The 17,313-nt window shown below is 42.7% G+C and overlaps 1 protein-coding gene across 4 annotated transcripts in view; it reads left to right on the forward strand.

Annotated features, from left to right (window-relative positions):
* Positions 1 to 17,313, forward strand: part of BCL2 (BCL2 apoptosis regulator) — a 169,873-nt gene that overhangs the window by 36,454 nt on the left and 116,106 nt on the right. The gene's annotated exons all lie outside the window — the stretch shown is intronic.

Here is a 17,313-nt window from a genome sequence, read left to right on the forward strand (position 1 = left end):
GTTTTCTTTTTTTCCCCACATGTATATCCAGTCAACTGGGGGGTGGTAAGACATCTTTTTTTCTGAATTAGGATTTTCAAAAATTAGGTGTCTGTGTATATGGGGGCCTGATTTTCTGCTCCATTGGTCTGTTTGCCTGCATCTCTGTCACCCTCTCCTATTTGTTATAGTTTGATAGGTCTTGATATCCAGTAGAATGTTCTTACCTCATTCTCTTTTCCTCAGGGTATCCTGGCTGTATTTAGCTTTTTGGACTTCCCTTTTAAAGTCAGTTCATCAAGCTCCACAAAAATAATGGCTGTTGTTATTTTTTTTTTAAAGATTCTATTTATTTATTTATGAGAGAGAGAGAGAAAGAAAGAGAGAGGCAGAGACACAGGCAGAGGGAGAAGCAGGCTCCTCGCAGGGAGCCTGATGTGGGATTCGATCCCAGGACTCTGGGATCACGCCCTGAGCTGAAGGCAGACGCTCAACTGCTGAGCCACCCAGGCATCCCCTTGCTGACATTTTGATTTAAGTAGCATTTATTCCTGATAATTTCTGAATAAAACTTCATTTCAGGAAAGGGAGGAACAGAGGCATGATAAAACACAAAGATGAAGAAAAGAATAAGAGAGTCCATCACTATACCAGCCAGAGTTTGGTGATCTTAAAAATGCCATTTTTGGTTTTTGAGTGACATTTATTGAGCATGAGTTGATAGAAGTTGGTTATTTTTTCAGGGACATTTTGCCTTCAAGGATGGAATATTTTCCTGCACGGTGTGTTTCTCTGCGGGGAGCAGAGAGGGTGGACAGGACATCTTGAGGATTAGGCACAGTGCCCTGTTGGCATCCATGCCACACAGCTGTCCTGAGAAGATGGTTATTTTAAAAAATTTGCCCTCCTCCTTTTCGCTTGCTCTGTTCCCTTTTAGCTCTTTTACTGGGCTGCTCCCGTGTGCAGCATGAGGAGTGTCATCAGGGGAAGGAAGACCACATTTTGCAGTGGGAGGATTTGCTGGTTCCCTGGCAATTGGAGCCCTTTTGTAAGACCAAACTTGTTTGTCTGCTTGTTCATTTGTCCTTGTGTTTGTCAGCAAATGTTAGTAGGTGCCTTTTCTGTTCAGGCACTATTTCTGGTGCTTGAGAACAAGATAGCAAGTCCTTGGTCTCATAGAACTTAATTCTAGTAGAAGAGAACATTGATACTCAATTCAGTACATAATTTAATGTTGGGCCTTGATAAATTCTGATAGAAGGAAAAAGGAGAGTGAGTGGCAGTGGCAGGGAGTGGAGGATGGTAACCCTGTGGATGTTTGAGAGACACACATGGGGGCTGGGCTTGTTCAGGGTGGGTTGGGGGGTGGCAAGATGGAGAACGGGTGGGAAGTGAGATGGAGGGAAGTAGCTCTGGCCAGACCCAGACCTCACTCTTTATTACAGATATTTAGTGACACTCCTTATACTTTCCTGGAATGAAATTTGTAGGAAATACAACCTACCCATCCACATAATTGCAAATCATCAATATAATGCCTTAACTGTATACAAAGCAAACACAAGAAAGTCAGTTGTAATAAAATGAGAATTTCAACATGTCTGGGGTGGCATGACTACACTGGAAGTCTTTGTGGTGCGGTCACGTGTTCAGGATCCCAGTGTAGGATCAACAGAAACATGGCAGCCATAAAGGCAGGTGGTGCAGATGTGTAATGTTGGCAACTCAGTGACAGTCGGTGTCACCTTTAGTGATGTGAGATTTCTGATATGGTGAATAGTTCTGAGTGAAGTTCTAAACAACACAAAGTGTATCACTCTGTCACTTAATCCCAGAGATTCTGTGTTTATGCAAATCTCAGAGAAAACACTTTGTGGGAACATGTAAAGTGGAGTCAGGTTTCTCACTGGAAGGGACATCCAGTGGACGTTGGAAAGTCATAGGGTTGTGAGACATTTCTGGTCGGGCCAGATCATCCCACATTTAGAGGTTGTGACTCTCTAAACACCACTGGTGACCCCCAATAATCAAGTGACTTTCAGGACAGTCCCCTTGGATTTCCCGAATGCCCCTGGAGGGTCTGCTGCCATCAAGAAGCACTGTAGGCCCTGATGGACTCTCGGAAGGATTTCGGGCTGTGTTCCGTGTAAGATGGGAAGCCAGTGGATGGTTTTGAGCAGGGAACTGAAGGGATCTGACTTGGGTTTTCCAGGAAGCTCCCGACCAGAAACAGAATGGAGACTGAGGTTTCAGTGTCTTTCGGTGAGAACTTGTTCCCTAAGAGAGAGAAGAGCTGCAGAGCAGCCCAGCTGACCTGAGTCTTTCCCTCCTGGAAGTCTGTCTGTCTGCCCCCGAGCTTCCCCAGTCTCCCAGGGGAGGGCCTCTGTAAGCAGCTCAGCAGAATCGCTGTCCCCACGGCGGCATCATCTGTGTCCCAGACCCTTTATGAGCACAGGTGCTGGCTGTCCCCTCAGGCAGGACCCAGTGGCATCACTCCTCTCATCCCATACACACCTCTCATGGGCTTTTACTCCCCCTCCTCCTATGATAAATAACAGATCTATGCAAAGCAGTTAGAAGTAGCTTTGTACTTGAACTTCACACTTGGGTTATTTTGCTGTGGGGGGGCAGCGCATGCACACCCCTCCTGGCTAGGCGGCCCCCCTCTGCTCTAGGCTTTGCTTTGGGCCTGCAGTCACAGAAGCATTTCCTGTAACTGGAATCCCCCATGCCAGGCCTGCCAGACAATAGATAGATAATTGGATAAATCCTAAACTGGAAACTGCAAACAATAAAAGAGAACACTACACGTAATGTGGTGTGCATGCTACTCGGAGCTCGGCTGTTTACATATGAAACTACTTAAGCAAGTCCTTTATTTTTCAACAACAATGAAACTCGTTTAGTCATGAAACTCAGGGGCCCTCTCAGTGTGTTTAAGAAAAGAGTCAGGGCTATCTCATGTTCAGCACCGGAGTGGAAAGGCATGTTCCAAGTTCACATCCATCCTATGGCCCTGGTGGGTGTGGGGTTGTCAGGGAGGACAGTGAGGGGAGGGCTGCTTGTAGCTCGCCCTGCTTGGGGGGAGGGATGGCAGGAGTGAAACCCACGATTATTGCTGTTGTGCGTGTGTTTTAGTAAAATCTCACATTATTTCACATGACCCTAGTAACTCAGTGGTCTTCTGGTCACCCAAATGTTGGCCATTAAAAACAATTTCTAGATTTTTTTTTGACAATAAAGGATATTGGAGAAAAAGAATGAATGTGTATACCATAGTAGCTGAATAAATATTTCCTCAGAGAGCCCCCCCACACACACACTTATGAAAGCAGAATCTATTTCTGTTCTTAAGGGTATTGGTGAACAAATGTTTGGGTTCTAGAATGTAATAATATAATAACAGCTGGAAGGACTGCACTCTTCACAGCTTGAGCATGGCTGGACTTTGAAGTCTCTGTTTAAAAAATTAAGCTTTTATTTAGATTTACCAGTTAGATTGACAAATACCTGGATTCAGCCTTGTGCCGGAAAGTTTCTTCCTCTGGGAGAAGTGGAGCTCCTGGCAGAAATCACTGCAGGCCCCACACACGGTGCCTTTGCTCATATGTGACAGGTTGAAGAAAACTTTATTGCTTCAAAAATAAAAGTGGGGAGAATTCAAATATTGACCTTTGTGGGTATCCAGTGTGGGAAAAGGGTTATTTAAAATACCTTTAAAAAGGTCAACTCCCATGGTAGATGGGTCTAATCAGAGTTTAGCAGGAAGTTCAGAAATCAAGGTATGAAATTACAGGAATGGTCTAAATTTGGCTAAATCAGAAGAGAGAGAGAGAAAAAAAAATATCTTTACCTCATTTTTGCTCTTGAGGGAGATTGGAAGTAAGAAGAATCAGGGCCTCAAGAATGGGGGCTGAGAAAATAGAAGACAGACATGGCTTCCTAGAGCCTTTCTTGGGGGGGGGAAGAAAAGTTCAGAGTTTCCAGGAGTGACTCTTTCCTCTTCACAAATGTGTTTTTCTTGCATGTTGAAAAATATCATCTCGATAATCTTGGTTCATGCTTTTATCCTTTCCTTACTGTTCATTTGATCTGAGATGCTTATGACACAAGAAGCAGAAAGCATCTTGATCAGGAAGGTCTGAGAAAGATCTCGGCTTTGTCTGCTACTATCGCCTGCTGAGTCCAGAGTTAGGGGGTAGCCACAGCCTTTGATCATAAACCGTGGACGGTTAGAGCTGGAAGGAACCTCAGAATCACCTTGTAACTCCCTTATTTCATAGATAAGAAAAATAAGGTCTAAAGAGTTAAAGAGACTGTCAGAACTTGAACAGTTAATTGGTGGCTGAGCTAGCAATCTAGGCGTAGATTTTTGATGAGGAACTTTCTGAAGTTCTTTAGATAAGCTCATATAACTGACACAGAGAATAGGAAGGACATGAAGTTTCTTTCTTTCTTTCTTTCTTTCTTTCTTTTTTTTTTTAAACCATAGGCTGTTTTAATTCTTTATCAGTGTCAATTTACTTTGGTTTGCCTTTGACCTTCACCACCCCCACTGAAAGCGTAAATTGTGGTTGTTAATTTGCCTTCTTTGACATGTTTGTGAAGGACTGTCTTTGTAGGGTTTAGAAGGGAGAGTGTTTGTTGTGCGTGGCATACCTCTACTCTGCAACCCAATCCAGAATGGCCTTGGGAGTTAGTAGGCTGACACGATGGAAAAACCTCGATGGTGCTTCTCTGCAAACGTGTGCACGATGCAGTCTCCACAGGCATTAGTTGATTAGTTTTGTGGGAAAAAAATCTGACCAAGAGAAAGCATTCTGCTGCTGGCATTAGCTCAGTCCTTCATGCGTCCAATGCCTGCTCTCTCTGTTTTGTCTATACAATTTACCTTTTAGAAAGAACGATCCTTTCATAGAAAATGGACTTGATTTTTTAAAATATATATAGAATTATGGAGATGTTGCTGCATTACCAAACTTTCCTACAAGGTTGGGAGGCTTGTTTCTATTTCGTCCCTGCCTTTCAAGACTGGGTTATAAACAAGCCATAATGCAAAGGGACTACCAACAGACACACAGCAGAAGCAGCCTCAGAAATAGAAATTGAATTTATAGGCAGTGAGATAGGATAATTAGTTTTTATATTTAAAAATATCCTCGAACCAGCAGAGTCTGTTGTCTCAGATAGGGAATGGAATTGAGTTTGAATCCCAGTACCTCAATAATAGTTTGGTGGAAATGGTCTGCTTTGTCTAATATAAATCTGCTGTGTATATGCATATATGCGTATATGATGTATATATTCCTCTCAAACACATAAAGTGTCAGTTTAAAATAATTCAGATTGCACAAACTGTCCTTATCATTAGTCTTAAATGTTGATATTGCTAAAGATGATCTGTTTAGCCCACTATCTGCCTTTTTTTTTTACTCTGAGTAGTTATTGGGAATTCAAAATCAGCCAAACAAAAACCTTTTCTGCTTTTTGCATGGAGAGCAAGAACTGTATCTGATGTTTACTCAGTTTTGTGTTTTGTATCCAAATGTGGATCCTACAGAATGTACATTCAAAACACTCCCTGTAGGTAAAATGATGGAAGACAGGAATATGAAGGGTCTGCTGCTGTTGGATATGTGTAAATCCAACACACCTTCTGTAATAACAGTGTCTTCGCCACTGGTCTCTGTTTTTCTCAATTGGCAGAAACCAGATCCTGGCTTTGAATCTTGAACAGATTTTTCCCCCCAGCGTTGCATTATGACTTTGGGAGGGCATCCTGTCTGAGATGTGCTGTCTCCCCAGGCTCGGTCAACGGGGACAGAGAAATAGCATCTGCCAGCTGTGCTGGAATCTCCCACACATGGGGTCAGTCATCAGGTCTTTGCTGAGGGTTTGGCTAGTGAAACTGCCACTGCTTGGGCACCCTTGTGTCCACAGGAAGAAGTCCAAGCATGGGATGAACTTTGAAACAAAAAGGAACCATGCCTTTCTCCTTACTGGCTCTCCTTGATCTGCCTCTGAGCAGAGAAGTCAGAGGCATGTACCCCTGGGTACATGCCCTCTGGATCATAGAAGGTTTCATCAACCCCACGATCCTTCTCTCTCTCTCTCTCTCTCTCTCTCTCTCTGCCTCCTGCTGTAAATCTCTGTTTCAAAGGAAGGGAAAGAGATGGTTTAAGGCATAAACCTCCAGGTCCACTCTTGTTTCATCAAAGTCCAAGATGATATCCAAAACCTTTTGTTGAACTGAAATGCTAGGGTAGGTGCCTGAGCCATTCATTGCCTGGGGATAGGAAATCTTTCTGTTGTGGAAAGGTGGCTGGCTGGTTGGTGTGTGGGTGTGTTTGCAGATGTAGAAAGTGGGATGGGCTTTGGGATACCATTTGCCTTACCAATTGTCTTGGGGGTACTGAACATGGAAAACAGCAAAGCTTAGTGTACCTAAAAACTTGAGAAAGTTGGCAAGGGGGAGATCATATTTTCAGAGCAGTTTTTGTTCAGGTACAGATTCTTGTAGTTGCTTGAAGTTTTCAGTGTCAGATCAGATCAAGTTTTCTTTCTTGCACCACCAACACCTCATATGCTTGTTTGCCATCTGTTCATTTCCATTGCAAACTGCTCTTTACACAGTGTTGCTCGGTGTTAATTAGAACATGTGTCTCTTTGTCACTCATCTGGGGAAGGGGTTAATGATGATTTATGTCCCTCTAATTGGTTTTCCTCCAAACTGTTATATGTCATTTATTATTTTATAGGAACTCCAAGAGAATGGAAAGAGGTTGAGCATCTAATTATCATCCCCCATATTCTTTGTTTAAGAAATATGGTCTTCCAAGTTTGTATTAAGTAGTAATACACATGACGGTGAATTTACTGCCTATCAGTGGCCAATTTTATTATTATTCAGGTATGTTATTTCTGAATAGGTAACATGATCACATGATTCAAAATTCAGAAGATCCCAAAAGGTGTGCAGGGGAGACTCTTCTTCCTATTACTATCCCCAGATAACAGGTTTCCTTTCCCAGAATCTATGTTATCAGGGTCTTGTGTGTGTGTGTGTGTGTGTGTGTGTGTGTGTGTGTATTTATACTTAGGTTTTTCACACATGTGTGTATATATATGGGTATATGTAGCATGGCAAACATACGTGCTCTTTTGCATATGTGCTTTTTCACTTAAATATATTTTGGAATTCAGTATATCAGTAAGTTGGGAGCGAGTATCCTTTTTCTTTGTTAAAGCTATGTTATATTGATGTTCTATTAACTAGTCCCTTACTGACAGACATTGAGGCTGTTTCCAGTTTTTTCTGGGACAATGATGTGTTGAAGAGCTTTGTATTACATTCCTTTGTGTATCTATAGGAAAGAAATCCTAGAAATGGAATTGCTACAGCCCACACTTGAGTGCGTTTGTCATTTTGATGGATTCTGTAAAATTGCCCCTCCTAGAAGCAAGCACTTTACAGCTCCAGCAGCAATACGAAAAGCCTTTTGTACATTTGTGACAATGACCAGTGAAGTAGCTCTCTCAGCTCATGGTTTAATTAGTCCTTTATCTTATTTTGAGTGATGTAGGCTCTAGTGAACAATTTTAAGTAACAGAAAAATACTTGTCCATAGATGTGTATATATCCATTTCAAGGATGGAAACCTATTTCTGCATTTTCCCTCTACCCTCTTGAAACACCAGTAAACTGTATCTGGTTTCTAGTAAATTAGATAGCAGATTTATATTGCTATGTTATTGACAGCATATATGCTGTAAACGTTGGAAGATACCTAATCTTATCCTTCATATGATTACCGAAAGCATATTGCTAAGATCAGATTTCAACTGAAATTATTTTTCAAAATAATGCATTTCTAACTAATCTAATTAGACTTTGATTTGAAAGGGTACCTTGCAAATCTTTTAATCTTTAATATCTTTTAAGATACAGTATTTTAAGTCAATTAAACTCTGATATATGTTGCTTTTTACAAAAAGTATGTGGATTCTAGAGAAATCACATTTTGACAGATATGATAGAAAAAATATGTCATTTTAGATGAAAACTGGCTACCTCTCCTTAATGTTTTTCTTTGTATTGAGATTTAGATGGCAATCTCTCGTGGATATTTGTAATAACTATTGCCTTGCTATACTCACTGAATCCATCTAGATGATTCCATGAACCCTATCAGAGAGAGAAGTCAGGAAGTCTGTTATTTGGGTTCGGTCTACTAGCCCATATTCCTTTCTTGCTCTCAAATTTACAAAAATCTCTACAACTGGTAAAACACATTGACCATTTCTTGATAGACCGAACTTTCTTAGAATTTTGAAAGGTAAGCTGATAATTTACATAGTGATGAGTACTGTCCATGGCATGGATGCTATCTTCTTTCCCCTGGAAGTCCCTGCCTATGGTTTCTTCAGGCCATGAGAAGAGATGGCTTTTTCAGCGAGTATGAAATTTGAAAACCGAGCACCTGCTGCATTAGAAATAGTAGAGTTTTCCCTTTGGGATATATATACTCATCACAAACTGGCAAATATAGCAAACTTTGTGAGTGATAAAAAGGGACTATTTCTTCTGCCCAATTGGGAATCAACCAGTCTCCAAAAATGAAGTAGCTTGAATGTTTGAATTGTTTTGAATTGTTGAAATACTCCATACGGTCACAAAACCAATTTTAGTCCTCCCTCACATCTAGACTCACAAACTTTTAGAGCCAGAAGGAGATTTGGGGATGATCTCGATTTTGTAAGAGCAAAAACCGAACCTGAGAAAAGTTTAGCACCATTTCAGTGAATGAAGATCAAAGCTGGCAATCTTGAACCCTGGCGCCAGACCTCACCTGACTAGATTGTTCCAGAAATCTTGCTTAAACATGATTCTTTTTAAAAAATAAACTAGAAAAATGTATGCTCTTTGAGAAATCAGTTCTAAGGTTTCTTAGGAAAACCTGTTGGTAGATGGACTTTCATTCAGTAGGGATGGTTTTGTCAAGCACCCTTATCAGTAGAAAACCACAGAATGCCCTTTCTTTTCTAAGAAACATCTGAACAGTGCACCTGTTAAGACAGGCACATGGAGAAACGCATGGCCTTCAAGGATGCTCCTCATGGTGTGGAGGTATGTCTATGGCATAATGACAACTTTCTAGTAACTTCAGCTATGTGTGAAGAGAGAAGCAGAAAGACAGGAATATTGGGAAAAATAAAGGCATCACTACTGATCAGCCGGGATTGGTTAGAAATGTGCTACTTCTGCAAGGCTTTACCAAAACCTCTTGTGAGGACTTTTGTTCTATTTTAAGAAAGAAGGAAGACAGAGAAAAGACAAAAAGAGAAAAGGAAGAAGGGAGAGAGGAGAAAGTAAGAGAGAGGAGGAGGGAGGAAGCGTGGTGTTACCTGCATCACACACAGGTTCTATACCTTCTCAAAAATCTCTTCCTTGGACCAAAGGTACCGTTGCTCTTTGGTGTCAGGTTAACCATAGTCCAGAACTTTTAAGTATTAAAAATTTGTCCTCTACCTTCCAAAGCTCTATTTCCATCCCAAGCTCTTCATCAGAGGTTTAGGCCATGGTAGCTAACTACGGATTACCAACGAGACATTTGACCTCAGCAAATCTGGGGTTTACCCTACCCCTTGTCCTCAGCCAGTTCCTTTTCTGAACTCCTTCTCAGTGAGTTGCTTTGAAGGCCTCCAGACAAGCCAGGTCAGAACTCTGGGATTGTCCCTGGTTCTACCTCCAACCCCACCCACCACCCACCTTCCTCTTGTCCTACCCTCTGCCACAGTCTTAACTTGCAACCTCCTCATTTCTTCTTGAATTCCTGCAGCAATTACCAAGAGGCCCCTGCCACCCAGTTTTTGCCTCTTTCCTAGACTTCTCTTCTAGACAATTGCCAGAGAACACTTTCTAGGAAAGCCTGTCCATTTGCGGAATTCCCCTGCCTGAAATGCTGTGTTTGGTTCCCGTCCCCCACAGAGAAGCTGGCCTGATGGGCCAACCCTCAGTTCTCTTTACCCATGCCTCTTGCTATGTCGCATCCTCCCAGGGCACATGCCAGGCACCTCTCCCACACACACACCCCCGCCCCCGCCATCAGTTGCACCACTGCGGTTTCCTACCCCCTGACCTTTGCACGTGCTATTCCTTCTGAGCAGCACCTTCTGCTTCCCCCTGCTTCCCACTTCCTTGTCTAATTCTTACTGCTATTTTTCATCTTAGTCTAGGTGGCACCCATTTAACAAACTCTCACACATATTTACTGTGCGCTAGGCGGTAGTTTAAGGGTTTTATGTATATTTATTCATTTCCTCCTCAAACCCTCAGGAGAAACAAAGGATTATTATCTCTATTTTATGGATGAGGAAACAGAGTTTCTGTGAGTGAAAAAGTAGTTCTTCTCACTAGTCCACTGGTTGCAAGGCTGGGCCAGAAGCCAGCTTCTGCCACTGTTTAGCACTTGATTTTGATTTGTATGTAGTGTATATCTATACATATTGTATGTGTGTATCCATACACAGGTATGTATGTGTCTGTACATTATTTCTTTGAATAGGTAATATAAACACGTATTATTAAATTTAAAAGATACAAAGCATATAGTGATAAGGTATACAGTGACAAAGAAGTCTCCGTCCTAACCTTGTGTCCCACCCACTTCTCCCTGGAAACAACTACGGCTACAAGTCTCTTGTGCATCTTTCCAGGGGCTGCATATAAATCTAGATGTATGCAATCTATAATTTTGTTTTTACATTTGTGATAGCACGTTCCGCTTGTCATTTTTAATTTGCTTTGTTTACTTAGCAATAATCCTTGGGGCTTGTTCCATATCAATACATTAAGCGCTTCCTCTTCTCTTTTATGGCTAAATAATAGGCCATTATAGGGCTATGCCGTAATTTATTTAATCGGTCTGCTTTTGTTGGATATTTAGATTGTCCTCAAACTTTGGTCGTACAAGCATTGCTGCAAAGATTGGCTTTTTACAGGCATCATTATGCACACATGAGTTTTATCTGCAGGATAAAATCCTCGAATTGGAATTTTGGGTCAGAGGTAAGTGCATTTATAATTTTGATAGATAGTACTAGATTGTCTTCATAGCTGATCTATCTACTTACTCTTTATGTAATTTATGAGAGTACCTCTTCATACCCTCACCAATGTGTGTGTGTGATAAAATGATAAAATGTTCTGATGTCCACCAAACTTAATACATTTACTCTGCATTTCTCTTACTATGAGTAAAATTTAGTATCTTTTAATATGTCTGTGAACTATTTGATTCTCTTTTATATTAGGTGACTGTTCATTTGGCTTGGTTTGATCTTTTCTTATAGATTTATAGGCATTCCTTATATATTGATGAAATTAGCCTTTTGTCTGTGATTTTATGTTCCAAATAGTTCTCTGGTTTGTCATGTGTCTTTTGTCTTTGTTTATGGTGGCTTTTTTTTTCCCCAGGCAGAAAATTGTTGTTTTCATTTAATCAGAAATGAAAGGGGTTTGAGTCACAATGAGACTGACCTGCCCATGCTTAGATTATAAAATTCTCGTCCATGTGCATGCACGTGTGCATGGAGTTGTTTCAGAGGGAGAATTGGTGGTGTATACCGGTTCGGAAAACAGATCCTGGAGTCCAGCTGACCTAACTCTTAGCCCTGGCTTCATCTCTGACCCATTCCATAATCTTGGAAGAAATGTTTAAATAGTTTATTAATACCTATGCCCCAGGGTTACTGTGATGATCAACTGGGACAGTAGGAAAGTGTCTCGTGTTTAATTACTGAGAGCTGCCTTTATTGTGCTATTATTTCTTTCCAAATGCAGTAATAGTTGCAGGAGGACAGAAGCCCTTTCTTCTCTTCCTCTGTATTCCTCCTGCCATCCACCACAGGTTCCCAGCCCCACTCCCAACCTCAGCTCAGTGCTCTGCTGGAAGCGCATGAGCGCTCATTTTGATTGCTTCACTGTTTATTTTGATTTGAGAGGGAAGGGCTGGAGTCCTCGCCGGAGCCACCTGGAGTGCCACAGGTGCTTCTCCATGGCCCTCACTTAGCATGGGTCTTTCTTCCCAGGCCCCCAAGGACCTTGGCGCCTTGCCGCATCTTGGAAGTTTTGTTTCTTTCCCGGGGTCATCAGGGAGCGTGTGTTCTTGCTGTCCCCAGCTCTGTCCGTCCTCCTGCATCTCTGCCTTCCATCTGTGGACATTCTTTCTCTGGCTGTGTCGACACAGTCGCTTCGCCATCCCATCCCTGCATCTCTGTAGGCTGGTGCCTTCCTAGTTCCATTCCTATGCGAAGGGGACTTGATACAGTGTGCTCTGCATGGTAGGTGCCCGGTAAGCCCTGTGACCAAATGAGCCAGGAGAAGTAAGAGGTTGGGTGTAGGTCCTGATTGTTAAGAGCCATACATCACTTGGCTGGTCTCCATTCCCATAGACCAAATAGGGAAGATGGTCCAAAGTAGTAGGCTTTTTAGTGGATGGTCACTCTAAACATTTCTGTCATGTCAGCTTCTCTTAACGTTGATTAAAATTTTTAGTTAGTTGCCATAGGTTTTAACTCCTTCAAAATATTTAATATTATGCAGGCTGTTCAAAGACATCAGTAATTTGGAGGCAGAGCCGAAAGGCCTTAGCTTCTCGATTTTTATCTCTGTTGGTTCCTTTAATTCTCCTTTGCCTCTTTCAATATTTCCTTTGTGTACTTAATTTTAACAGTGGCCCCTTGCCATTCCAGTGGTAGGAGATGCAATGGAGCAGCAAATAAAGTCATCTCATATTTTAAATTTGCCACAGTCCCCGTCATTAGTACAGTCATGCTTGGAGCACAAGTGGTGAGTGTGATGGAGGGGCATGTCAGAGGTTGGTCATGACTAATCTGAAGCCTGGCAGTATAGTGCCAAGGAGCCAGCTGAAAGGCAAAGGCAAAGGGCAAACTCTGAGGAAAAAAAGCAACAGAGGAAATAGGACATCTTACTATTTGGTTTAATTTTATGGGAGCCTAAAGTGCATATGGGATACAAGAATGAGCAAGTCACACCTCCTGAACCAAAGGTAGGACCTACTGGGTACTGAGCACCGTCTTTACAGTTTTACACTTGATATTTGCAACAATCCTAAAAGATGGGAAACTTTATTCCAGTTTTTACGGGTAAGGGAATTGAGTTGATAAACAGTTAAGTAACTTGTGATCCCATAATGATCACAGAGCCAGGGTTATAATGGGTGAACCTGGTTTTGAAGCTGGGAATGTTTGGCTACATTGCATAGCTTCCAGGAACGTAGGATCCAGTAAAGGCTAGTAGGTCATAAACAGTGATGTGACTTGTTTTCAGAGGGAAAGTAAAAATAATGACATGAAAATAAGAGAAGAGTACGGATACCCTTGAGTTTTCTTTCAGGTTGGATCTTTTGGCTCCATAGCAGTGTTCAATATGGTGAGCGTTCAAGAGAGAAAGGTCACTCATCAGCTGTCCTGCTCCCCCAGCCCCCACCTTGATAAAAGAAGTCTGCTTACCACCTGACTCACCTGCAGGTAACAAAACAGGTTTTTAAAATATGTAATAAAGGAGCACTGCTTGTTCCTCTCTGGCAGCAGTCCCAGTGGAAGTAAAACTACACCGGTACAGCCTGGAACCCTGGGCCCAAGGGGTTAATTTAAAACAGAAAAATGCTTGAGGTTCCTGAGTTCCATTGGGAGGTTACTAGAATGTTCTGTAGCTTTCACATGCAGCCCTCATTCCCCACCACCCATACCTCTGCTGTATGTTTGGGGGCAAACCATCAGACGTCCCTAGATATTGTCTTTCAGTCTGAGTATGGAATTTGCTTGGAAGGATTTCAGCCCCTCTATGAAAGACTTAAGTTTATCTCCTCGGTTCCTTCTAGAAGTAGCTTTTTTACCCCAACTTGAGAAATCTTGCTGTATTCTTCAGTGTTTTGGAAACAAAATGTGCAGTAGGAGAATTCCTGCTTTGTGACTATTGGATCACTTTGTTCCCTGGCACAACAAGCTCTCCTTTGTATTAAACATCTGAGAACAGAAGTTCTAAATAACATTTTTATATTCCCTGTTGATATGGGTTCTTTATTTTGGGACAACAGTTTGGTGTTTGTTCCTCTGTCAAATTCTGATGTACTTCCCCTTTCTCAGATGTCAAAGATGCTCCTCACCCACAGCCTGGAATTGCACTAGTGTAGTGGTGATGAGTGGTTGCCTACCCTCTGGGGAATTTCTCGTTCGATCCCTCTTGTGTCCAGTGAGTGGCCCATGTCATAATGGGATGCCCAACTGGGCAGAGCACAGGCCACTAACCCGCTGGCCCAACCATGAGCCGAGGGGCTGAGCCAGCCAGCTACAAAGAGACCAGATGGGCAGACAGACCAAAATAGTCACTTATCCACCTCCTTCCTGGAAATGCAGAAGAGCTGCCCTGGAGGTCCAAGAAGGCCTAATTTGGTCAAAAAAACCCTCACTTACTCTGAACCGGAGGTTGAGTTGTGACCCTGGTGTGAGTTTCCTACCTCCAGTGTTTGATTGTTCCCCAAACCCATTTGTACATCCTCAGGTTGGCCAGCCAGATCAGCAACAACTAACTGGTAACAAATACCTTAACGTTAAAGAACTTCTGATTATTTTCCTTTTTGTACTTGTATGGAGAGTACTTGTACTTTTACTCCAAAGAAAATAAATATATGTGCTTTCTTCTTTAGGCAAACCCAATATTATAAAAATCCGGTTTTGTAAGACAAAGTAGGACAGTTGTTTTTTTCCGGAAAATTTATCACCACATTCCTTAAATGGCATAGACAGTATAATAAAAATATTATTTATTGCCCCAAAATGTTTATATTTCTGTGTAAGGTTCAAAACATGTTGGCCCCTTGTGTTTCATCATTTTGGGTCAGAGATGTGTTTCTTGCTCCTCGTTCCTTCAGTGAATATTTATTTTATGCTTCCTGTGGGCCAAGCATTGTGCTGGTTTTCTCCATTGCCTGGCTTGTTCCTGATGGGAGCAGGTGGACATGGTGGGTGCTTTTCTCAGGAGGTTTGGTATCAGCCACAACCCAGAAGCTGGTCCTTGGAATAGCCAGGATTGCTCCTTGGAAGTTGCTGCGCCAATGGGAGGCACCACGAGACTGGGGCACTGGGATGGATTGGATGATTTTCTAAGTAGAAGGACATACTACTCCTCCTGTTTAACCTCTTCTTGCAAACTAAAATGGGGAAATCACTCTCAAACAGACAAGCTCAAGGGAGAATAAAAAACACCCTTTCCTAGGCAGCCCGATAGTACGTGCGTTAGTTAGGTGATGTTTGGATAAGAACAAGCCCCTCGAGGGGGAATGGAACCCTTCTCTAGACCTTAATTGATTTTTGTGTTCATTCTGCTTCTTTTAATCCTTTGTGGAAAAGTGATTTGTAGTGCAAAGTGGCTTTAAGTGTTACAGGTGCTGTATTATGTAAGACCACTCTTATCAAAAGATCATTGCTCCTTGTTTTGACTTTTTTTTTAAATTTCTGATCCAGCCCGTGTTTATTTTTCTTTTTTCTTTTATTTCTTCTTGCTCATACAGTTACTGTTCCTCTTACTTCTCCTGCTTAAACAGCCCCCATCCTCTGCCAGGGAAATGGGAGGAGATGGAGGCTCTTGGCTTATTCTTTTTTTAATTGTCAAAACCAATGGGCTGGACACCTTCAGAAATAGTCTCCCTTTTCCCTAGTAAGTTTGTGACATAATGTGGAGCCTCATTAGTTATAAATCTGTCCCCTAAGAAGTTACATTATGTTCGTTCCTAAGGATTAAGGCCATCCTAGCCTGGTTGTGTCCCTTTGGGATCCATGCCATTGTGGATGCCTGACCCAGGTGAGCCTGGCCTGGAATGGGCAGCTCCTTGCAGAGGTATCCTGTCATGTCAGAAAGCTCTATCCAACTGGCAACTAAAATCTCTTTTGGTAAAATGAGGTGAAGCCCTCAATCATGTGCCTGTTAAACAATTTACATAATAAATCCAGAACTTGGAGATCCAGAGGGTATTGGCATGGTTTTAGTTATGTTGCTAGGGAACTCTGCCTGTGTCCTCACATGATACATTGCACTTTGTATGCGTCCGTGTGCGTGCATATGTGTGTATGTATGGAATGAGAAAAAGGAGACAGCCCATTGTTAGGTACTATAGGGGAAGACTCGCTAGACTTATCCCATAGCTAATAGGACAGAATTTGTTTACAGCAATAGTAATATGACCAAGAACAAAGCAGATGAGAAGTAGCCAGGCACGATCAAAGCACATCTAATATATCAGGTTTCTGGAACATCTGAGTCTAAGCGTTTGGTTTTCATCACGATATGTTGAGAGGTGATGCTTTAAAAGCAAGAAAGGAGAAAAGGCCAGCTCCGGGGAATGGTAACTGAGACAATTAGAAAGCAGATGTGTGCACTTGAATGCAGTTGGCCACATTCACAGGATCCACACTCTCTCCTGTCTGCAGCGCGGGAGAGAGTTCCCTGAAAGGTCATATAATAAAAGTCGAACCATTCTGTTCTTTGGGTTGAGTATAGATCCCCATGTTCGGTGGCTTTTGTGAGTTGTGACTTGCTCTCCCGTGGGCACAGTTCACACTTGTCTTTGGCAGGCCATTCTAGGTGACCTTGCCACTTGCAACCCAGAAGGGAAAACACTTGCTGAGTCTGGATGTCTGACATCCAGGTGGGTTGGGAAGGTGACCCCCTGGGTGGCTGTGAGGTGTCACCCACAGAAACTGAAGGCTGGGATGAAAATAAAGGCACACTGTCTCCCCTTGGGCAGTGCATCAACTACAATCAGGATTCCCCTCCTGATAAAATGCTGCCCCTTTGTTCTGCTGCCTGCGTGTTCATCCATGTGAGACCATTCATTCAGTTTGCATCCACCTGGCACGGCTTCAGCCCCGGCAAGTGCTAGGTGCTCCCCAGCTGCCGTGGGGAGCTGCGTGCAAACAGAGCTAAGCAAAGGTCCTCAGTGTGTGCGCGCAGGCGCGCGCACACACACACACACACACACCCTGCGTTTGTGTGCTGCGTTCTGTTTCTTGTCCCAGGGCATGCTGGGAACACGATCACACTGTCCTGCTCTTTCTGTGGTGGGGGCTGGTGCCCTTGAACTGGATTCCCCACAGTCATCAATAGGCCCGTTCATGTGGGAGGTGACAACACATTTTGCTGCAGCATTACAGGCTGCTGGGCTCAATGTGAGCATTCTTCTTAGAGTGAACAGAGGGCATGGGACTTCCTCCAGCCGGGAGAGTCACAGCCCGCACCACAGATCGAAGATACTT

This window comes from Canis lupus, chromosome 1, assembly GCF_048164855.1.
Source record: "Canis lupus baileyi chromosome 1, mCanLup2.hap1, whole genome shotgun sequence".
Taxonomy (NCBI): Eukaryota; Metazoa; Chordata; class Mammalia; order Carnivora; family Canidae; genus Canis; species Canis lupus.